Below are 12,787 nucleotides of genomic sequence, written 5' to 3'. Positions count from 1 at the left end.
GGCTAGAACAGGGGCCCACAAATTATGTATGGTTGGCCAAATCTGACCCAGACTATTTTGGTATGGTCCAAGAGCTAAGAATGGTTTTTATATTATTAATGGGCTGTTTACCAAAAAAAGAAAAGTATGCAACACAGACCACATGTGGCTTGCAAGGCCTAAAAATATTTACCATCTAGCTCTTTAAGAAAGCTTGCCAATCTCCATACTGGAACATAACTTGCTAGTGGAGGGGGCAACTAAAGGAAAACATGATCCTTGAGAAGACAATCTTGAAAACAAAGAACAAATTATGAAGAACCTTGTCTTCCATGTTAAGGAGTTATCTAGGTGATAGGGTGCCCATTATGGGTTTTAAATAGAAAAATCAATAATCATATTTGTATTTTTAAAAGATTATTCAGGCAAATACATAAAAGATAAACTGGAAAAGAATAATAACAGAAACAGCTGAAAGATTACTGTAATAATCCAGATAATACCTGATCAGAGACATAAGCATAGGCATACTAAGGGAATGAAGTCAAAAGTACTGATTACCATTAGGTAGCTAGAATTAAGAACCACAGAACTTGGTGAGGAGTAAAGGAAGGAATTGACATAACCATGTTTCTGGCCTGAAAAACTGACCATTAAATGATAATGGAAAATATTTTTAAAACATAGAATGAGAATTTAGAGGAAATACTGAACTTAATTTTAGACATACTGAGTTTGAGGTGCCTTGTGACTCAGCCTGAGTTCCCTTGAATGTGGAATCTTAAAGAAAAGCCTGTATTCAGGAAGTTTACTTAGGAAGTTATCCCAGAGAGCAGAAGTGAGGGACCTGGAGAATAAGTTAGGAAAGAGAAAAAAATCCATTAATATAAAGGAATGATGGAATTTAAAATTCACCATTTGGCAATAATCATAATTGCTGATTTAAACAAAAATTATGAATAGATACAAAATCTAGTAGGTGAAAGGTGAGTAACAGGATATTATTGTTGGGAGATAATTCACCATGTGTCTCTCATGTTTCTCCATGTCTTGAAAGCAGGGACACTAACTGCCTTTGTTCTGGAGTCCCTATTCAAGGATATCTGTATATTGAACAGCCTTGGAAGGTAGAAATAGTGTCTTCCTCCTGAGCAAAGGGCAGGTTGTTTAATATGCAGTACTATAAAGATAATGATTCCCTCTTGGACAAACATCAGGCAGGCTTACTGCCCCTTATAAAAGATTCGAGTTTCCTAAGCCTGGGTTCCTCTCTTGTAATATAACTCCTTTTGTGCAGGAGTCACCTGGCCCTGTTCACACCAACCTGTGGGAACTAAGTTAGGGAACCACATTGACTACTGCTATCACTATGAGAAAGTCCTTTATTTCTGACCCAAGAGTCTCCTATATTCTGCCAGCATCCATGGCTAATTTGTTAGCTTGCAAGATCTTTCATAGTTCTTGACATTAACACAACTTCAAAGTACATCCCCACAAGATACATATTAATCAAAAGGAGGAAACCAGCAGATGCTACCTTAACCAAATGATCAACATTAAAAATCACTAGTAATGAGAAATATCAATATAATGTGCCTCCTGATATGAATACACTTTATTGTGATATTTCTAAAGCACAAGAAAACAAATCCAAATTGAAGGCCATTCTACCAAAAAAAAAAAAAAAAACTTGGTAGTATTCATCAAAATGTCAACATAAGGAAACAACACAAAGACTAAGAAACTTCAGATTACAGAAAACTAAAAAGACGAATACTTTTAGGAAAAAAATTAGGGGTAAAGGGACATATATCTGCACCTTACTCTCAAAAAGTTCAGAAAAAGTGATAGAGAAAAAAGGCAAACGCAAATAGAGTAAAATGTTAACATCTGAAGAATCTAGGTGAAAGAGAGGAATACTTTGTACTGTTTTTGTATCTTTTCTGTGGGTCTGAATTTTTGTGAGTGACAAGTTAAACAGAAACATGAGTGACAGGCATAAAAAACAATGTTTTTCTTGTGCAAGGTTGCTCTTCAAGGGTCACACATTTGGGAATGGACTGTTAAATATCTTAGGCATGGCCCAGATTACCTAAAATCTAGAATAATCAGGCATACAGTGAGTCCCTGAGATCATCTGCCAGCATTGATAACAAAGTACTCATAAGCAGTGATAGAAAATCTTTTCATTTAAAAGTATTACTTAATTCACAATAGTTTTATAGAGCTTTTAGTCATTATGTAATTTCTTCAGTCAGTAGAGACTAAAAGTAGAATTTCACTATGTAGTCCGATAAATTTGACAACAAAAAGGCCTTTTCATTCTTGAAAAGACAGAGAACCCCAGTACTAGTCTATAAGACTCTACAAAAGGAATTAGAAAATGGAACTACATAACTAGCAATATTCAGATAATAAAAAGTAGACTCTAGTCAAACTTTTATTTGTACAAAAGAAAAAATAACAGGTCTTCTTAGAACTAAAAAATAGGACACACTATAAAATAACTTTTTAGTGTGAATAGTAAATGAGTTTAACTCTTCTCTGTCCATTTAAATCTCAATATTTTAAATACTTGTATCATTAACAGGTTGTTTTACTAGTATTCTATCCAGGAAATTATTTATACTAAAACATTTCACATAAGAAACATTTTCACATAAATGAACCACCACATATTGTAAAACTTCATAAAATAAACCTGGGTCTGAGGTGCCTACAAAACATTTATTTGAAAACACTAAAGTCTTGGGTATTTTCCAGCTGTATTGTGAACAAAGCATCTAAGGAATGTGTTGACTATAACACAAATCAGCATGTTAAATAACAAGCTTCATCTGACTTAGCAAAACATTCTAACTTTTGGAACAGAAAATGACCTGTTGGACATTTCAAAGCTGCTAGAAATCACCCTGCCAATGCAAATCTTTATTTTTAAAAGGCTAGAGAAGAGTTAATTAAAGACAGTACTTAAGGACTATTCTTACTAAAGCATATAATTCTCTAGATTTTTTTTAAAGCTATATAAAATCAAAACTCAGAAATACAAATACTGACAGCAAAAGCTGACTAAAAATAAAAAGTTCATCTGAAGCACTCTCTTCCTTATAGCCAAATGATTTACTTTCTACTTTACTGAAAATCTGTCCCCGCAAAAAACCATGAAATTTTTATTTATTTTAAAAATCCATCTAACTTTTTCTAATTAATTTATTTTTATGGTGACATTGGTTAATGAAATCATGTAACTAACAATTAAAGATAAATGTGAAATATTAAAGACAAAGAAGGCAAACGTCAAATGATCATTACCAGAACACCTACTAACCTAAGTGAAACAAATCAGCAGAGGAAGTCCAATCCTAGAATAACTTGATCAAATGTCCATTTTGACAAAACAATATAAAAGAATAATATTCTGACACAAATAAGATTTTTGTGAGATAACGATTTAGTTCTAAATGAACATTTATAGAATCAAAGGTCAAGTTCTACAAAACTTTTCAAAATTATAGGCTATCCTAAACAACTTCAAGATTCTCATTTTGTATTTCCAACAGTACAACATTCAACATTCATAACTGAATGAGAACTATCACTCCAGAGTAATGTATATGACAAGAATTCAAAGTCTGAAAAACCAGTGAAGTGAAAATATAGCTACCCCCCAACACTACACTCATACCAATAACGGCTCTGCATTCATATGAGATGAGAAGCCAAACATTTACAGTTGCATAAGATTGATTACAGTACTTTTAGCTTTGAAAAATCTTTATGAAAGACATTTCAGGGCCTGAAAACAAACTGGACCAAAAAGTCAACTACTTGTTCTTTCCAAATTCTATTAAGATCCTATATGGTCCTGATACTGCTGAATGCAAAGGGGGTTTTTTTCCCCTACAATTATGTTCTCTCTCTACTCACAATTTAGTTGCCAGATATGGCATTTTATAGAAATGCTCTATTTTAGGAATTTAGTGAAGTGTCTTCATAAACCTTTCTAATGTAGAAACTCTACTTTTTTAAGCTTCAAATCTTAATTGTCATAGATATCTTGTGAACTGAAGATGATCTTTCACCACAGCTTCAGGAAATCCTGCTTCAGGAAAACATGGTTTCAAGTCAAAAACAATAAGGAACAGAAGAGAATATATTAAGGAAAAAAGATCTCTTTCTTATTCTCGTAGTACATTTGAGGAAGGGGACAGGGCAGAGATTTAGAAGTTATCTTTAAGAAAGCCAGAAAAAAACTAAAAAGCAATGTAATTCATAAAGACCTAAAGAGGAAAGAAAACAAGCAACTTCTCAAGAGTACTCTCAAAGAAAGGTCACCAAACCCTCAGAAGTCTATTAGAACTGCTTCTGTTTGACTGACTCCCTCTAATCATTAACTTTTAAAGTGACACATTGTTGGGCTGCTTGTAATAAGTTGTGAACTAAAACTGCAGACTTATGTGGACTTAGCAAGGGTTACATAAATATATTTCTTTCTTCTACAAGCCTCATTGAAACACTAAAAAAAAAAATTTACATTAGTGTAAAAAGCCACCCTGTCATATGTGATACTATAAAATTATCTGTATCAGACTATAATAAGAAAACTTATCTTTATCTGACTGAAGATTTTTTTAAATGCCATCAACAAATAAAAAAATTAAAAAGTGGTTAAGAAAGTATAATTCAGTTTGAAGCTGCATAAGTAAGTAAATGCTAACACATCTTAAGTTCAAAATTAAAGCTAACTATTGATCCTATGAAATAAAGAAAAGTACACTAAATCATTTGACTAAAAATGGCCACAAAGTAATTACAGTTTACTGATGAGAAATTTATTGTCAGATAATAGCTAAAAACTTCTTGTGGGCCAAAACTGACCTCATGCCATTTTTCAGGCATTTGCATAAGAAGCTAAATAGAACATATAAAATAGATACAAAATGATTACATATTACACAATGAATCTGCTAATAGTTATATAACAATGTTAACACTTAAAATTCTATTCACAGAAACCTTGCAGGAGTCAAACTTACTAAGCTGTTTTTTAAAATGTACATTCCATAAAACATACTTTAAGATTTAAAGTTTCACACACAAACAGCAATAGAAATGAGTGATAAGGACCTGGTTCCCTAGTGTAGTGATTAGCACATCTGCTTTACACGCAGAAGGTCCTGGGTTCGCGCCCCAGTGGAGCCACGGTCCATTGTCTACGGCCCCATGCCACCCTGAACAAGCCCGATCCTGACTGATCTCAGAAGCTAAGCAGGGTCAGTCCTGGTTAGTACTTGGACTGGAGACCACCTAGGAAGCCCAGGTGCCGTAGGCATAAATAATAAATTAAAAAAAAAAAAAAATGAGTGAGGATACCAAAGAGGAAATACAGAAAAAGGAATAAATTTGGAAATAAGATAATCAATTCAGTTTGAGCTACCTGTGGGGGGAAAAATAATGAGATCAATAGACAGTCCAAAAGATGGACTAAAGCTCAGAATTGAGTAGGGTATACTATGGACGCAATCATCTAGAGAAATACATAAGCTCTGAATAAAAGAAAACTACTGGAGAACTCAGGAGTAATTTCATTAGAGTGGCTTGGACAGAGTAATATTGCCAAGGGCTAAGAAGTGAATAGAAATTCAAATAGAGGCTACAATACACACTTAAGTTTGGAAGACTACATGTGGATCCCGAGACTACACTTTAGTCTCTTCACCAATATAAGTGAACTCTTTCTGCTAAATACTGATCCAGAATAAAAATCTACACTGCTTAAAAAAAATTAAAAAAATAAATAAAAAAGTTTGGAAGAAATATAAAAGGAAAGATAGATCCATAGACTTGAGGAGGCACAATAAAAGATGGTCCCTTAAGATCTCAGATACTTGACCATTTTAAAAAGCTGGAGGAAAAAAGGGCCATGAGAAAAAGGGAACTCAAAGTTATTGGACAGGCTCAAGATACTAAAATATACACTCCAAGATGAAATCCACAACAGAGAACAGGGGAATAATTCTGGAGAGAAGGAGATGTTTCTTTCCTTGAGAGCAGTGAAAACAGTATGTACTGGTAGAAGTTATATTCAAAGGTAGAGAGTTGGAAATCTGAAGGAAGTTCATGCCCACTGACCTCTACGTAGGAAACAGACTCATCTGCTAGAAGTAAAACAGGTGAGGGGTAGAGTAGGTTTTGAGAAGTCAAATGTATACATGGCACATTCACAAGTGCTTCTTGGTCAGGGACCTGTCATGCTATTCAATAAAGATGCTATACAACATCCCTTCTGTATAGTGGTTTCAAATAAGTTACAGCTAGCAATTTCAATATTCTTAAAAGTACCTTAAAATTGAATTCTGTCTATACCCAATTTTTTCCCTTTCTATTTTCTTTCCACAAGTTGGCATAGGAATTAGTTTTGGAGTCTATGGCCATGCCACCCTGAATAAGCCCAATCCCATCTGATCTTGAAAGCTAAAAAGGGTCGGGCCTGGTTAGTACTTGGATGGGAGACCACCTGGGAATACCAGGTGCTGCAATCAAATATAATTAAAAAAAAAAAAAATTCAAGGAATTGGGTTTGGAGAGCTCTGCATCCCAAATTTGGAAGAAAAGTAATAATATAGTTTAAAAAGGCAAACCTATTTAGATTTTTCTCAATGTAAGTATTGTGCATATCCAAAAGAAAAACCATGAGAACTGAATTAACTACATATAAGAAATATCACCTTCTCCTTGATTTAAATAAACATACGACATATGTCTTTATAAGGCCATTAGACTATTAAACTTGATAGAAAGGCTTATCACCAAAATAAAATTCATAGAATTGTAATTCATATTTTTAAATGATTTCAGGGGGCTTCAAAAGAGCAGGGAATGTTAACACACAACTTAAGAAACTGAACTGTTTCTGATAGTTTTAATATCATTTAAATATGTCATATTTGACAAAATGAAATGAACAGTCTCAAGAAATGTGAATGTGCTATATTTAAATCATTCTTTTTCTCAAGGAGTGTTTTCCGACTCCGAAATACATACACAAATATAAAAGAACATTTACAGTGCTTAGTTAATTTCACCTACTACTTGCTCAAAGCAGGGACCATGTCTGGTTCTCTTCATTAACAGCACAGAACTTTGCACTTGGTGGACACTCAAATATGTATTAGATAAAAGTTTTCATATAAATATTTTATCATTGTTTTACCTGTTATAAAAATTTTTCATTTACTTAGTCAGTCTGTGATCCAGCTACAAAAAAAATTTTTAAATGCTAAATAGATTAAAAATCTATTATTTTTAAGCCGATACTATTCTTATCTGACTAAAAAATACAAAACTACAACTAATATGCTACAGATATTTGTATTGTCTCCACTGAAACCGATTATAAGTTCCCCAAAATCATGTTTTTGTTTTGAGAATGTAAAGTAGCATAGCATCATAGCTATAGGTTATATAAGCATATAACCTGTAATTTTCATTGTGACTTTGTCACCATACCCTACCTACATGATCTCAATAGAAGTTGTAATAAATTACATATTTAACCCCTCGGAAGTATTAGTTTAAATTATATGTTACAAAATGTATCTCTAGAAAGTCAGGTTCAATTTTCAATACGTTATCACTTTATCTAACTTATTAACTATTTAAGACTGTAGCATTATATCTAAAGTCGTATAGTTTACCAAACCCACAGGACTCTTGTATTATTAAACAGATAACACAGTCAAAATACATGCAAATGAAGTTTTTAGCCTTTAAATAACTGCTTTATAGGTTAGGAAACATTTTCTAAGTCAATTATTTTCTGCAATTGTTACTACTTTATTTTTTTACAACTGTAAAGTACTTTATGAATAATCTGCAACTAAGTAAGGGGAAGAAGAAGAATTTGAACTTAATATAAATGGTTTTTAGTAAATCCAATACTTTCTTAAAAACTTCTAAGCTGGAATAATTGGCTAGTCAAATATAGCCAAGTTTCATATTTTCTATCAAATCTTAAAGACAATTTTCTTGGTAAGCTATAGGTAATCAAATAAAATTTAAAATAAATGGCTACAAAATTTTAAAGAGGGTGGGAGTGACTCATATTCTGTTCGTCTGATTATTTCAATACCTATCAAATCTAAATAATTTTTTTCCAATTAGAAAAGGCGCTTCAGCATTAACAATTAAGCAAAATAAAGAATTTATCTGACCACTCTGTCAATTCTTTTTCAATGTAACCCAAGACTTAAAGGATCGGGTCTTCCACAATTTAGATCCTTACCTAAAGAAAAAAGTACAGCTCAAAGGAGTGAAGTACTACATTTCCCTTTATTATTCTTCTCTAAGTCTCCACTTCTCTTAGGTGTAATATTTTTGTTTAAAAAAATGACAAAGCAGCACAGAAAATGCAACTGTAAGTGTATAAGTAAATCTACTCTTTAAAAGGAGATGTTTATATCAGAAGGTAAAAATGGACTATGTGATCAATATCTGAAAAGTCCAGGTTTTAATTCAATTTAATTCAATTTTAAAAACCTAGATTGACTTATTATGTTCACCTTAGTTTTACTAAGGATCTCCAAAAACAAACAAAAAAATTATTCCTATAAACCAGACTCATTTTAATGGCAATAATATGTGCTATGCTTTTCACACTTCTGATTTCAAGTTAGGCCTATAACATAAGATTTATTTTAATTGGATAGAAAGTTTATCTTCCGTAAATTCTACATCAAGAAAAAAAGTCTTTTAGATTGAAAAAAAAACACAAAGAGGAAGGGAAACAAGGGAGGAGAGGACTTTTAAAAACTGGTCAATGACGATAAATAGATATTTCACGAGACTGATCATTAAAAAAAAAAGATTAAATTAAAAGAAAAAAAATAAGAAAAAAAAAACCTGATCATTTAGCAGGCATCACAGCATGTTCTTAATCTGTTCCCCAAGCTAGCACAATATTTAATTGACTTTATAACTAAGTGAACTTTGGTTCTGGTCTCTAATAACCTGCAACATTTAAGTCAAAACAGATTTCTAAGCCTCCCAAGTTTAATTAAACCGATCTCTCCCCACCCCCATTATGACCCAGCTTCCTCTACCTTACTTGACCCACTATCAAAGGAAGAAAAAATTCTCACTTTTAAAAATATTAGAGACGTTGTTTGAGTCAAAGTACCAAAATACATTTAAGGGAAAAAAAATATTGTCCTTGGTTTGTTTCATTTCAAAGCCTTTCTGTTGGAAAAAGACAGCTTTCTAAAGTACTGATTTCACATTAACTACTAAATATAAAAGAAAAATTAAATCAGTTTTAATGACTTAACTGTCTCAAACTACAAACGCCACCCTAGAAATTAAAAATACAGTATTTTCAATATTCATCCAATTCTTTTAATTTCCACACAAGAGGCTCTAGGTCCCTAGCATAACAGTGGTGTGCCTCTGAATCAAGGCAGTATGTTGACTTTGTGTAGTGACATATGGCCCAAGTATCAACTGAGGAGAATAGGCTGAACTGCTAAATAGGTCAAGGTCTAATGTGACAAACGTTTAGGTAAAATGTATAACATACATCCTCCATATCTACTCTAGCTTGGTCCTAACAGTGACTAAGATGAGGTCCAAAACAACAGCTATGACAAAACTACAGAAGCTGCACACTAATATTAAGGTATTTCCCCCCAAATCACTCTTAATGCCACCAAGCCAACCAAGAGAAGTGACCCATATTTTCTTAAGTCAGGCACATATAAGTGCTCTGGATATCCTAAAAATTATTGATTCAAATCTTCTACTCCACATACGTACCCCTATTAAACTTATGTTAAGCGCTTAACGGTACTAAACAGAATATACTTTTTAAGCACCTGGATCCAGAACAAGTAAGGACATTTAAAATAATTTCTTTAGACTTATTTATATCATGTAGAAAGGGTTACCTATGACAAAGCTTTCAACAAGTTGTGTGGGGCAAAAGAGACAACTTTAAAAAAGCAAGAAAACACAATGATGGATTCCTCCATTTTAACAAAGTTCTAGTAGCTTGTCTAGAAATAACTTCCACACTGAATTTAAACATACCACGCCAAAGTCTCAACTTCAGACACTAAGAAAACTACAACAGCTGCAAACCCAGAAATCTTACATGAACATTTCTTTTGGCGGCAACAATATAATCACATAGCAAGTTATTGTGTCCTCTAATAGTTAAGAATAACTCTAGCGGGATTATTTTAAATATAGAGAATTTCAAAGTTCCTTAGAACACTCTTAAATCTAAATATTGCTATGACATCCTTGCATCTCCAAACTCAAATGTTAAGTTGCAATGGAAACTACATTTCTCATGCCTTTGAATTAACCACCAATAATGCAATTCTAACCTACCATATCATTACCCTTGATGAACTGCTGCAATGGGAACAGCATTATTAAGTTAACTCTTCTTACCTAACAAAATAAAGTTAACTTCAAAAGTTACCAGAATAAATCATTCTAACATTCAAACAGAAAATGACGTGCAAACAAACATGAATATGAAACAGGTTTGGGAAACAGTATTTCAGCATTCTGAAATTTGTTTCCCCTTTATTCCCTTCCATATACAGAAGCCTTCATTGCTCATGTATCAAATATTGAAAACAAAACCTCGACAAAAAAAATCCTTGACAGTTGTTGATTTGACAGCTGTTGCTATTTTAAGTTGCAAGAGGGAAAAAAAGGCTTTCAATACCTTGCATTAAACACTTATGTGCCCTACCATACTAGCTACCTCTGTAATTTGCACCTTATTTTATGGTATCCCATGACAGGGCATCCAAAAAATTAAAATAGTTTGATCTGAAGCTTCTTTTCAAGCATGTTTACAAGAAGAATTATCTCATAAAAACCATCCACTTTTATGTGACTCTAAAACTACATGCCCAGAAGCCAATGACTAGTTTACAAGCAAGATAATGACTAGTTCAATGGAAAAGGTATTATGACAATAAACTAAGACTGGCTCACCATGTTATGATCTGCTTGCCTAATATGTATGTTTAGCTACTGTAGTCAGCAATCTCCAAATATAAATTTGAAACATTTAATGGCTGGTTCTGTTCTAGATTTCAAGCTCGTCTTACCTTTTTAAAACAGTTTAATCTAAGAATTTTTTTTAGAAAATATTTTCCTTAGAGTAGTAAAAAAAGATTAAGGAACAAATTGTTATTCAATTTTCCCATAGTGACAAAAAAAAAAAAAATCCAAAATCTCAAATATTTCAACACACCTCTACCTTAACACAAATTAAAAACAAATTTCAAAAACTAAAAAAAAAACCTCAGGTTAAGCATTATATTTCATAAATAAGAGTTCCCTCCACTTTATGAATCCATAAATATACCAAGAAATACCTTGTTTATTTAAAAGTAAATAACTTTATTTGGTTGGTTACATTTCAATTACTGTTAAGTGGCATGAAGGCATAAGATTACACATAAAACTATAAAAATTATTTTTCTAAAAAGGCCAATCACATTTTGTTTACTTAAATACTAAGTTTAATCATGACTTATCAAAACCTTATCATGGCTCATTGTATAAAATTAGCACTGCACTTGCAAACATAAGCAGAATCTAGACTTATCAAACATATGGTGAGGCTTGCCTAGCTTCTGAAAAAATTAAACGAGAATGCAGGATGAAAATGTTTTAGCTGGGAACAAACAAAACCTACCGATACCACACAAAAGTTTTCATCAAAAATTTGATCAAAAAGGGAGCCCCTTAAAATTTTAAAGCGCCCAGCAATTACAACTTCGAAATAATCTAAATTGGTTAAATATAAGGACAGTACTTCCACTTCGAAAGCCACAGATAACAAGAAAGTATCTAAAAATTAAAAAAAAAAAAATTTAGCCTATCTCCAAACTACTAACCAGAAGGTACACATAAGCACAAGCGCATACTGGTTTACCAGCTTACTTTTCCGGCAATGTTACCAGAGAAACATCAAAGTTGACAACAGAATTAACCATGAGATTGTCCTGTAAACGACGATAATCTGAAAAGCTTCACTGTTGCTAATAGAAGCTCTTTATAATTAGAAGCAACAAAATATGACAAGTGGAAAAATAAATTCTATCAGGGTAGCAAGAGGTTGTGAAAACACGGTTCAAGGACTGAACATGTTATGACCACTTTGTAACAGGTCCAAGGTAATTTACACACACACCCTTTAGCGCGATTCCTCAAGCAGAAATCAGACTGGAAAAGAATAGGCTTCGCTGAGAGCCACATACCATTTTAAAACAGCCTTCACCCTCCCGACAGCAAAACAGGCATTCTCATCCCAAGTCCTTCCGTGAGTTCTCCCAGCGTGGCGAAGGGAAGCGGGCGGCCGCCACCGTAACGAGAGAAGCCGGCAACAGCCCCGCCGCGCGGCCGCCACGCCTTCCTCCGGCCGCGGCAGGGGACGCCGAGCCGTGGATCACATTTCCCCTCCCCAACAATCACACGCACTCACGTCCCCAGAGTTGACACCCTCCAAACCCGCCGCTCGGCGACGCTGGTGACTGGGCCACAAAGCCAGGGACGCAGCCATCGGCTGGGGCGCTCAAGTTGCGTGCGTGCGTGTGTTTGTGTTTGTTCCCTTTAATGAAAGACAAGAGATCTCCGTAGTGACGGCCCAGGACTGCGGTAGGGAAGAGGCACCCCGTGGGACTAAACAAAACTTCGGTTGCCGGGAAGAGCCGTTGCGCAACCTCGGCTAGGAGCCGCCCGGCCCAAGCGCGGCTTCCCGGAGGCTGCGCCACCGCGCGCAACA

At 34.0% G+C, this 12,787-nt stretch overlaps 1 protein-coding gene and 1 pseudogene across 1 annotated transcript in view; one reads left to right on the top strand and one right to left on the bottom strand.

Annotated features, from left to right (window-relative positions):
• The window catches only part of HIPK3 (homeodomain interacting protein kinase 3), a 77,265-nt gene extending 64,647 nt beyond the window's left edge, over positions 1–12,618 (bottom strand). The window contains exon 1 of the mRNA XM_025044091.1: positions 12,264–12,618. The gene's annotated coding sequence lies outside the window, so the exon portion shown is untranslated. The remainder of the gene's footprint in view (positions 1–12,263) is intronic.
• LOC112476764 lies at positions 6,403–6,521 on the top strand (annotated as a pseudogene).
• Positions 12,619–12,787: the final 169 nt, after the last annotated feature.

Source organism: Pteropus alecto, unplaced genomic scaffold (genome assembly GCF_000325575.1).
Source record: "Pteropus alecto unplaced genomic scaffold, ASM32557v1 scaffold71, whole genome shotgun sequence".
In the NCBI taxonomy this organism is placed as follows: Eukaryota; Metazoa; Chordata; class Mammalia; order Chiroptera; family Pteropodidae; genus Pteropus; species Pteropus alecto.
This window is presented reverse-complemented; position numbering and strand designations above follow the sequence as displayed.